At 48.0% G+C, this 13,186-nt stretch overlaps 1 pseudogene; it reads right to left on the bottom strand.

The window, feature by feature from the left end:
• LOC135536748 (E3 ubiquitin-protein ligase ZNF598-like) overlaps positions 1–13,186 on the bottom strand; it is a 47,764-nt pseudogene that overhangs the window by 12,192 nt on the left and 22,386 nt on the right.

Raw genomic sequence — 13,186 nt, 5'->3', positions numbered from 1 at the left:
TAAAGGTGATGTGATGGTTGGTCTGTAAAGGTGATGTCTGGTCTGTAAAGGTGATGTCTGGTCTGTAAAGGTGATGTCTGGTCTGTAAAGGTGATGTCTGGTCTGTAAAGGTGATGTCTGGCCAGTAAAGGTGATGTCTGGTCTGTAAAGGTGATGTCTGGTCTGTAAAGGTGATGTCTGGTCTGTAAAGGTGATGTCTGGTCTGTAAAGGTGATGTGATGTCTGGCCTGTAAAGGTGATGTGATGTCTGGTCTGTAAAGGTGATGTGATGTCTGGTCTGTAAAGGTGATGTGATGGTTGGTCTGTAAAGGTGATGTGATGGTTGGTCTGTAAAGGTGATGTCTGGTCTGTAAAGGTGATGTGATGGTTGGTCTGTAAAGGTGATGTGATGGTTGGTCTGTAAAGGTGATGTGATGGTTGGTCTGTAAAGGTGATGTGATGGTTGGTCTGTAAAGGTGATGTCTGGTCTGTAAAGGTGATGTGATGGTTGGTCTGTAAAGGTGATGTCTGGTCTGTAAAGGTGATGTGATGGTTGGTCTGTAAAGGTGATGTGATGTCTGGTCTGTAAAGGTGATGTGATGGTTGGTCTGTAAAGGTGATGTGATGTCTGGTCTGTAAAGGTGATGTCTGGCCTGTAAAGGTGATGTCTGGCCTGTAAAGGTGATGTGATGTCTGGTCTGTAAAGGTGATGTGATGTCTGTAAAGGTGATGTGATGGTTGGTCTGTAAAGGTGATGTCTGGTCTGTAAAGGTGATGTCTGGTCTGTAAAGGTGATGTCTGGTCTGTAAAGGTGATGTCTGGTCTGTAAAGGTGATGTCTGGTCTGTAAAGGTGATGTCTGGTCTGTAAAGGTGATGTCTGGTCTGTAAAGGTGATGTCTGGCCAGTAAAGGTGATGTCTGGCCAGTAAAGGTGATGTCTGGTCTGTAAAGGTGATGTCTGGCCAGTAAAGGTGATGTCTGGTCTGTAAAGGTGATGTCTGGTCTGTAAAGGTGATGTCTGGTCTGTAAAGGTGATGTGATGTCTGGTCTGTAAAGGTGATGTCTGGTCTGTAAAGGTGATGTGATGGTTGGTCTGTAAAGGTGATGTCTGGTCTGTAAAGGTGATGTGATGTCTGGTCTGTAAAGGTGATGTGATGGTTGGTCTGTAAAGGTGATGTCTGGTCTGTAAAGGTGATGTGATGGTTGGTCTGTAAAGGTGATGTCTGGTCTGTAAAGGTGATGTCTGGTCTGTAAAGGTGATGTGATGGTTGGTCTGTAAAGGTGATGTCTGGTCTGTAAAGGTGATGTGATGGTTGGTCTGTAAAGGTGATGTGATGGTTGGTCTGTAAAGGTGTTGTGATGGTTGGTCTGTAAAGGTGATGTGATGGTTGGTCTGTAAAGGTGTTGTGATGTCTGGTCTGTAAAGGTGATGTCTGGTCTGTCTGTCTCACCGAGGGCTGGATGCAGGGGGGCAGGCTCCACCACGTTGCTGTTGAGGGGATGCCGGTAAACCCTGGGGGGCTTACTGGGAGGGGTGGCGCTGCCCTGGTCGGGGGGAGGGGGGGACAGGTTTCTGGGGGGGCAGAACTCTTCAGGACGAAGGAACTTTTAAAGCCTGGAGGAGACAAACAGCATGGTCAAGATCACTACATTATCACTGTTACTATCATCCATAACCCCAACTTAAAGCCTGGAGGAGACAACATGGTCAGCATCACTACATTATCACTGTTACTATCATCCATAACCCCAACTTAAAGCCTGGAGGAGACAACATGATCAACATCACTACATTATCACTGTTACTATCATCCATTACCCCAACTTAAAGCTGCAATTTGGAACTTTGGTCACAACTAAATTCACATAGAAAAGTATGTTAAAGATCTGTCATTATCATTGACAGCAAGTCTAAGAAACATCCATTGCAAAATAATGGACAAGTTCCAACTTCAAAGACTAATGTACCTCATAGACCAACACATCCTCACTGCTGAGACGTTACGCCCTCATAGACCAACACACCCTCACTGCTGAGACGTTACGCCCTCATAGACCAACACACCCTCACTGCTGAGACGTTACGCCCTCATAGACCAACACATCCTCACTGCTGAGACGTTACGCCCTCATAGACCAACACACCCTCACTGCTGAGACGTTACGCCCTCATAGACCAACACACCCTCACTGCTGAGACGTTACACCCTCATAGACCAACACACCCTCACTGCTGAGACGTTACGCCCTCATAGACCAACACATCCTCACTGATGAGACGATACGCCCTCATAGACCAACACATCCTCACTGCTGAGACGTTACGCCCTCATAGACCAACACGTTACGCCCTCATAGACCAACACATCCTCACTGCTGAGACGTTACGCCCTCATAGACCAACACACCCTCACTGCTGAGACGTTACGCCCTCACTGCTGAGACGTTACGCCCTCATAGACCAACACGTTACGCCCTCATAGACCAACACACCCTCACTGCTGAGACGTTACGCCCTCATAGACCAACACATCCTCACTGATGAGACGTTACGCCCTCATAGACCAACACATCCTCACTGCTGAGACGTTACGCCCTCATAGACCAACACGTTACGCCCTCATAGACCAACACATCCTCACTGCTGAGACGTTACGCCCTCATAGACCAACACACCCTCACTGCTGAGACGTTACGCCCTCATAGACCAACACATCCTCACTGCTGAGACGTTACGCCCTCATAGACCAACACACCCTCACTGCTGAGACGTTACGCCCTCACTGCTGAGACGTTACGCCCTCATAGACCAACACACCCTCACTGCTGAGACGTTACGCCCTCACTGCTGAGACGTTACGCCCTCATAGACCAACACGTTACGCCCTCATAGACCAACACGTCCTCACTGCTGAGACGTTACGCCCTCACTGCTGAGACGTTACGCCCTCATAGACCAACACACCCTCACTGCTGAGACGTTACGCCCTCATAGACCAACACACCCTCACTGCTGAGACGTTACGCCCTCATAGACCAACACATCCTCACTGCTGAGACGTTACGCCCTCATAGACCAACACACCCTCACTGCTGAGACGTTACGCCCTCATAGACCAACACACCCTCACTGCTGAGACGTTACGCCCTCATAGACCAACACATCCTCACTGCTGAGACGTTACGCCCTCATAGACCAACACATCCTCACTGCTGAGACGTTACGCCCTCATAGACCAACCCTTTACGCCCTCATAGACCAACACACCCTCACTGCTGAGACGTTACGCCCTCATAGACCAACACATCCTCACTGCTGAGAAGGTTACGCCCTCATAGACCAACACACCCTCACTGCTGAGACGTTACGCCCTCATAGACCAACACACCCTCACTGCTGAGACGTTACGGCCTCATAGACCAACACATCCTCACTGCTGAGACGTTACGCCCTCATAGACCAACACATCCTCACTGCTGAGACGTTACGCCCTCATAGACCAACACATTACGCCCTCATAGACCAACACATCCTCACTGCTGAGACGTTACGCCCTCATAGACCAACACATCCTCACTGCTGAGACGTTACGCCCTCATAGACCAACACATCCTCACTGCTGAGACGTTACGCCCTCATAGACCAACACATCCTCACTGCTGAGACGTTACGCCCTCATAGACCAACACATCCTCACTGCTGAGACGTTACGCCCTCACTGCTGAGACGTTACGCCCTCATAGACCAACACATCCTCACTGCTGAGACGTTACGCCCTCATAGACCAACACATCCTCACTGCTGAGACGTTACGCCCTCACTGCTGAGACGTTACGCCCTCATAGACCAACACATCCTCACTGCTGAGACGTTACGCCCTCATAGACCAACACATCCTCACTGCTGAGACGTTACGCCCTCATAGACCAACACATCCTCACTGCTGAGACGTTACGCCCTCATAGACCAACACGCCCTCACTGCTGAGACGTTACGCCCCTCATAGACCAACACATCCTCACTGCTGAGACGTTACGCCCTCATAGACCAACACATCCTCACTGCTGAGACGTTACGCCCTCATAGACCAACACGCCCTCACTGCTGAGACGTTACGCCCTCATAGACCAACACACCCTCACTGCTGAGACGTTACGCCCTCATAGACCAACACATCCTCACTGCTGAGACGTTACGCCCTCACTGCTGAGACCGCCCTCATAGACCAACACATCCTCACTGCTGAGACGTTACGCCCTCATAGACCAACACATCCTCACTGCTGAGACGTTACGCCCTCATAGACCAACACGCCCTCACTGCTGAGACGTTACGCCCTCATAGACCAACACATCCTCACTGCTGAGACGTTACGCCCTCATAGACCAACACATCCTCACTGCTGAGACGTTACGCCCTCATAGACCAACACATCCTCACTGCTGAGACGTTACGCCCTCATAGACCAACACATCCTCACTGCTGAGACGTTACGCCCTCATAGACCAACACACCCTCACTGCTGAGACGTTACGCCCTCATAGACCAACACACCCTCACTGCTGAGAAGTTACGCCCTCATAGACCAACACATCCTCACTGCTGAGACGTTACGCCCTCATAGACCAACACACGCCCTCATAGACCAACACGTTACGCCCTCATAGACCAACACATCCTCACTGCTGAGACGTTACGCCCTCATAGACCAACACATCCTCACTGCTGAGACGTTACGCCCTCATAGACCAACACATCCTCACTGCTGAGACGTTACGCCCTCATAGACCAACACATCCTCACTGCTGAGACGTTACGCCCTCATAGACCAACACATCCTCACTGCTGAGACGTTACGCCCTCATAGACCAACACATCCTCACTGCTGACACGTTACGCCCTCATAGACCAACACACCCTCACTGCTGAGACGTTACGCCCTCATAGACCAACACATCCTCACTGCTGAGACGTTACGCCCTCATAGACCAACACACCCTCACTGCTGAGACGTTACGCCCTCATAGACCAACACGTCTTCACTGCTGAGACGTTACGCCCTCATAGACCAACACGTCCTCACCGATGAGACGTTACGCCCTCATAGACCAACACACCCTCACCGCTGAGACGTTACGCCCTCATAGACCAACACACCCTCACTGCTGAGACGTTACGCCCTCATAGACCAACACACCCTCACTGCTGAGACGTTACGCCCTCATAGACCAACACATCCTTACTGCTGAGACGTTACGCCCTCATAGACCAACACGTTACGCCCTCATAGACCAACACATCCTCACTGCTGAGACGTTACGCCCTCATAGACCAACACATCCTCACTGCTGAGACGTTACGCCCTCATAGACCAACACACCCTCACTGCTGAGACGTTACGCCCTCATAGACCAACACGTCCTCACTGCTGAGACGTTACGCCCTCATAGACCAACACACCCTCACTGCTGAGACGTTACGCCCTCATAGACCAACACATCCTCACTGCTGAGACGTTACGCCCTCATAGACCAACACGTTACGCCCTCATAGACCAACACGTTACGCCCTCATAGACCAACACACCCTCACTGCTGAGACGTTACGCCCTCATAGACCAACACATCCTCACTGCTGAGACGTTACGCCCTCATAGACCAACACACCCTCACTGCTGAGACGTTACGCCCTCATAGACCAACACACCCTCACTGCTGAGACGTTACGCCCTCATAGACCAACACACCCTCACTGCTGAGACGTTACGCCCTCATAGACCAACACATCCTCACTGCTGATCCCCTCACTGCTGAGACGTTACGCCCTCATAGACCAACACATCCTCACTGCTGAGACGTTACGCCCTCATAGACCAACACATCCTCACTGCTGAGACGTTACGCCCTCATAGACCAACACATCCTCACTGCTGAGACGTTACGCCCTCATAGACCAACACACCCTCACCGCTGAGACGTTACGCCCTCATAGACCAACACATCCTCACCGCTGAGACGTTACGCCCTCATAGACCAATCCATAATGCTGCACAAAACCCCTCCTACCCCTCCCAGGGGTAATACTGCACAAAACCCCTCCTACCCCTCCCAGGGGTAATACTGCACAAACCCCTCCTACCCCTCCCAGGGGTAATACTACACAAAACCCCTCCTCAGGGGTAATACTGCCCTCCTACCCCTCCCACCAATCCCAGGGGTAATACTGCACAAAACCCCTCCTACCCCTCCCAGGGGTAATACTACACAAAACCCCTCCTACCCCTCCCAGGGGTAATACTGCACAACTGGCACATAGAAATGTATTGTGTTAAGCAAATATGAATAGGGATAGAATGTACCTGGGGGGGGTTTCTTGGAGATGAGGGCAGGGAACTCCTCCTCCACCTCCAGGGGGGGTTCCGGCTGGGCTTTCGGGAGGGGGGCCACTGTGACTGGTTTATCCAGGTGGCCGTCAATCCACTTGCTTTGACCTTTGATTTTACAGCGGTTTTAACTGCCCGTCGACATAGCAACCAGTGGCTTGGAGGCGTGGCTCTCCGGAACGTTCTCCTTCTGTACCCTGGAAACCGTTTCATGAGGACAGGAACTTGGTTCCCAAATGATGATGGAGGGGGCGTGGCCTGTTTCTTCTTCTTGGCTGTCTTGGATGTGGGGCTTGGGGCGGGAATAGGAGTGGGGGGTAGATGTCACGGGGGAGGGCTTAGAGGTCGGTGGGAGGGGCTTAGCTGTCAGTGTGGGAGGCTTGGCGGTTGGTGGGAGGGGCTTAGCTGTCAATTGGAGGGGCTTAGAGGCACAGATTTAGAGGGTCCTTTGACGATGAGAAGAGAGGAGATATCCAACATGGTTGGAACTGCTCCTCCTGCATCGTCTTGGCAACCAACAATTGTCATCATCAGATGGGGGGAGGGGCGGCGGACGGGGTGCTTTTTCCTCCGAGAGGAAGAGGAGAGGAGCTGGGGGCCGGCGGGGAGGGGGAGAGGAGGGTTGTTAGGGGGAGGTCTAGAGGAAGAGGTGGGAAGGATGACCGTCTTGGAGGTGTTGCTGCTGCTGGCTTGGCTCCAGGCTGAGGTAGCTCCGCCCGCTGGTCTGGGAGGGCGGATCTTAGAGACCAGGGCGGGGAAGTCTTCTTCTTGGAAGGAGGAGTGCTTCCTGGGTTGGGCGGAGTAGGCGCCATGGGGGTCATAACCATGGCCAGATAGACTGGGGAAATCATCCTCCTTCAGAGGGACCTGGGCTGGAGTCTTCAGGGCCTCACTGTAACCAAATATATACATACCTATAACATACATCACTACAGAGAGACCTGGGGGCTTTACACTAACACACAATATATATACCTATAACATACATCACTACAGAGAGACCTGGGGGGGGGGGGGGGCTTTACACTGTAACACAATATATATACCTATAATATACATCACTACAGAGAGACCTGGACCACACTGTAACACACAATATATATACCTATAACATACATCACTACAGAGAGACCTGTTTACACTGCCCACAATAGACCATAACATACATCACTACAGAGAGACCTGGGGGAGGCTTTACACTGCACACAATATATATACCTATAACATACATCACTACAGAGAGACCTGGGGGGGGGGGGGGGCTTTACACTGCACACAATATATATACCATAACATACAACACCACAGAGAGACCTGGGGGGTGGGGTCAGGAGGGCGTTTACACTGTAACCACAATATATATACCATAACATACATCACTCACAGAGAGACCTGGGGGGGGGCTTTACACTGTAACACACAATATATATACCTATAACATACATCACTACAGAGAGACCTGGGGGGCTTTACACTGTAACACACAATATATATACCTATAACATACATCACTACAGAGAGACCTGGGGGGCTTTACACTAACACACAATATATATACCTATAACATACATCACTACAGAGAGACCTGGGAGGGGGTCGGGGGGGGGGGGTCAGGGCTTTACACTGTAACACACAATATATATACCTATAACATACATCACTACAGAGAGACCTGGGGGGGGGGGCTTTACACTAACACACAATATATATACCTATAACATACATCACTACAGCCTGGGGGGCTTTACACTAACACACAATATATATACCTATAGCATACATCACTACAGAGAGACCTGGGGGGGGGGTCAGGGGCTTTACCAACACACAATATATATACCTCATCACTACAGAGAGACCTGGGGGGGGGCTTTACACTAACACACAATATATACCATAACACATCACTACAGAGAGACCTGCTGGGGCTTTACACTGTTATATATACCTATAACATACATCACTACAGAGAGACCAACACACTGTAACACACAATATATATACCTATAACATACATCACTACAGAGAGACCTGGGGGGGGGTCAGGGGCTTTACACTGTAACACACAATATATATACCTATAACATACATCACTACAGAGAGACCTGGGGGGGCTTTACGCCACAATATATATACCATAACATACATCACTACAGAGAGACCTGGGGGGCTTTACACTGTAACACACAATATATATACCTATAACATACATCACTACAGAGCCTGGGGGGGACTTACACTAACCACAATCATATACCAAACATACCTCACTGCTGAGACGGGGGGCTTTACACCACACAATATAGATACCATAACATACATCACTCAGAGAGACTGCTGAGGGTTTACACTGTAACACACAATATATATACCTATAACATACATCACTACAGAGAGACCTGGGGGGGGGGGGGGGGGGTCAGGGGCTTACACTGTAACACACAATATATATACCTATAACATACATCACTACAGAGAGACCTACACACCCTCTGGGGGGTCAGGCCCTCATACCAACACACAATATATATACCTATAACATACATCACTACAGAGAGACCTGGGGGGGGACTTTACACTAACACACAATATATATACCAAACATACATCACTACAGAGACACCTGGGGGGGGGGGGGGGGGGTCAGGGGCTTTACACTGTAACACACAATACCTATAACATACATCACTACAGAGAGACCTGGGGGGGGGGGGGTCAGGGGCTTTACACTGTAACCCTCATACATCACTACAGAGAGACCTGGGGGGGGGGCTTTACACTAACACACAATATATATACCTATAACATACATCACTACAGAGAGACCTGGGGGGGGGGTCGGGGGGGGGTCAACACTGTAACACACAATCACCTATAACATACTCACTACAGAGAGACCTGGGGGGGGGGCTTTACACTAACACACAATATATATACACCTATAACATACATCACTACAGAGAGACCTGGGGGGGGGTCAGGGGCTTTACACTGTAACACACAATATATATACCTATAACATACATCACTACAGAGAGACCTGGGGGGGGTCAGGGGCCACTGTAACACACAATATATATACCTATAACATACATCACTACAAAGACCCACTGTAACACACAATATATATACCTATAACATACATCACTACAGAGAGACAGGGGGGGCTTTACACTGTAACACACAATATATATACCTATAACATACATCACTACAGAGACACCTGGGGGGGGCCACTGTAATACACAATATATATACCTATAACATACATCACTACAGAGACACCTGGGGGGGGGCTTTACACTGTAACACACAATATATATACCTATAACATACATCACTACAGAGAGACCTGGGGGGGGGTCAGGGGCTTTACACTGTAACACACAATATATATACCTATAACATACATCACTACAGAGAGACCTGGGGGGGGGGCTTACACTGTAACACACAATATATATACCTATAACATACATCACTACAGAGAGACCTGGGGGGCTTTACAAAACACCTCCTATAACCATCACTCCCAGGGGGGGGGCATTACACTAACACAAATATATATACCTATAACATACATCACTACAGAGAGACCTGGGGGGGTCCCAGGGGTTTACACTGTAACACAAATATATATATAACATACATCACTACAGAGAGACCTGGGGGGCTTTACACTGTAACACACAATATATATACCTATAACATACATCACTACAGAGGACCTGGGGGGGGCTTTACACTGTAACACACAATATATATACCTATAACATACATCACTACAGAGAGACCTGGGGGGGCTTTACCTGTAACACACAATATATATACCTATAACATACATCACTACAGAGACACCTGGGGGGGGTTTACACTGTAATACACAATATATATACCTATAACATACATCACTACAGAGACACCTGGGGGGGGCTTTACACTGTAACACACAATATATATACCTATAACATACATCACTACAGAGAGACCTGGGGGGGGGGGGGTCAGGGGCTTTACACTGTAACACACAATATAATACCTATAACATACATCACTACAGAGAGACCTGGGGGGGCTTTACACTAACACACAATATATATACCTATAACATACATCACTACAGAGAGACCTGGGGGGGGTCAGGAGGGCGGGGGGTCAGGGGCTTTACACTGTAACACACAATATATATATAACATACATCACTACAGAGAGACCTGGGGGGGGGGGGCTTTACACTGTAACCACAATATATATACCTATAACATACATTTATACAGAGAGACCTGGGGGGGGGGCTTTACACTGTAGCACACAATATATATACCTATAACATACATCACTACAGAGAGACCTGAGGGGGGGCTTTACACTAACACACAATATATATACACCTATAACATACATTGTGTTAAGCATCACTACAGAGAGACCTGGGGGGCTTTACACTGTAACACACAATATATATACCTATAACATACATCACTACAGAGAGACCTGGGGGGGGCTTTACACTAACACACAATATATATACCTATAACATACATCACTACAGAGAGACCTGGGGGCTTTACACTGTAACACACAATATATATACCTATAACATACATCACTACAGAGGACCTGGGGGGGCTTTACACTGTAACACACAATATATATACCTATAACATACATCACTACAGAGAGACCTGGGGGGGGGGGCTTTACACTGTAACACACAATATATATACCTATAACATACATCACTACAGAGAGACCTGGGGGGGCTTTACACTAACACACAATATATATACCTATAACATACATCACTACAGAGAGACCTGGGGGGGCTTTACACTGTAACACACAATATATATACCTATAACATACATCACTACAGAGAGACCTGGGGGGGCTTTAAACTGTAACCACAATATATATACCTATAACATACATCACTACAGAGAGACCTGGGGGGCTTTACACTAACACACAATATATATACCTATAACATACATCACTACAGAGAGACCTGGGGGGGGCTTTACACTAACACACAATATATATACCTATAACATACATCACTACAGAGAGACCTGGGGGGGGGTCAGGGGGGGGGGGGGGGTCAGGGGCTTTACACTGTAACACACAATATATATACCTATAACATACATCACTGAGAGACCTGGGGGGGGGGCTTTACACTGTAACACACAATATATATACCTATAACATACATCACTACAGAGAGACCTGGGGGGGGACACTAACACACAATATATATACCTATAACATACATCACTACAGGAGACCTGGGGGGCTTTACACTGTAACACACAATATGTATACCTATAACATACATCACTACAGAGAGACCTGGGGGGGTTTACACTTATATATACACCTATAACATACATCACTACAGAGAGACCTGGGGGGGGGGCTGTCAGGGGCTTTACACTGTAACACACAATATATATACCTATAACATACATCACTACAGAGAGACCTGGGGGGGGTCAGGGGCTTTACACTGTAACACACAATATATATACCTATAACATACATCACTACAGAGAGACCTGGGGGGGCTTTACACTGTAACACACAATATATATACCTATAACATACATCACTACAGGAGACCTGGGGGGGGGGGTCTAGGGGTGCTTTACACTGTAACACACAATATATATACCTATAACATACATCACTACAGAGAGACCTGGGGGACACTGTAACACACAATATATATACCTATAACATACATCACTACAGAGAGACCTGGGGGGCTTTACACTAACACACAATATATATACCTATAACATACATCACTACAGAGAGACCTGGGGGGGGGGGTCAGGGGCTTTACACTGTAACACACAATATATATACCTATAACATACATCACTACAGAGAGACCTGGGGGGGGGGGGGTCAGGGGCTTTACACTGTAACACACAATATATATACCAATAACATACATCACTACAGAGAGACCTGGGGGGGGGGTCAGAACTGTAACACACAATATATATACCTATAACATACATCACTACAGAGAGACCTGGGGGGGGCTTTACACTAACACACAATATGTATACCTATAACATACATCACTACAGAGAGACCTGGGGGGGGGGTCAGGGGCTTTACACTGTAACACACAATATATATACCTATAACATACATCACTACAGAGAGACCTGGGGGCTTTACACTAACACACAATATATATACCTATAACATACATCACTACAGAGAGACCTGGGGGGGGGGGGGTCAGGGGCTTTACACTGTAACACACAATATATATACCTATAACATACATCACTACAGAGAGACCTGGGGGGCTTTACACTGTAACACACAATATATATACCTATAACATACATCACTACAGGAGACCTGGGGGGGGGCTTTACACTGTAACACACAATATATATACCTATAACATACATCACTACAGAGAGACCTGGGGGGGCTTTACACTAACACACAATATATATACCTATAACATACATCACTACAGAGAGACCTGGGGGGGGCTTTACACTGTAACACACAATATGTATACCTATAACATACATCACTACAGAGAGACCTGGGGGGGAACACTGTAACATATATATACCTATAACATACATCACTACAGAGACCTGGGGGGGCTTTACACTAACACACAATATATATACAGAGAGACCTGGGGGGGGGGGGGTTAGGGCTTTACACTGTAACACACAATATATATACCTATAACATACATCACTACAGAGAGACCTGGGGGGGGGGGGCTTTACACTGTAACACACAATATATATACCTATAACATACATCACTACAGAGAG

This window comes from Oncorhynchus masou, unplaced genomic scaffold (genome assembly GCF_036934945.1).
Source record: "Oncorhynchus masou masou isolate Uvic2021 unplaced genomic scaffold, UVic_Omas_1.1 unplaced_scaffold_659, whole genome shotgun sequence".
NCBI lineage: Eukaryota > Metazoa > Chordata > Actinopteri > Salmoniformes > Salmonidae > Oncorhynchus > Oncorhynchus masou.
This window is presented reverse-complemented; position numbering and strand designations above follow the sequence as displayed.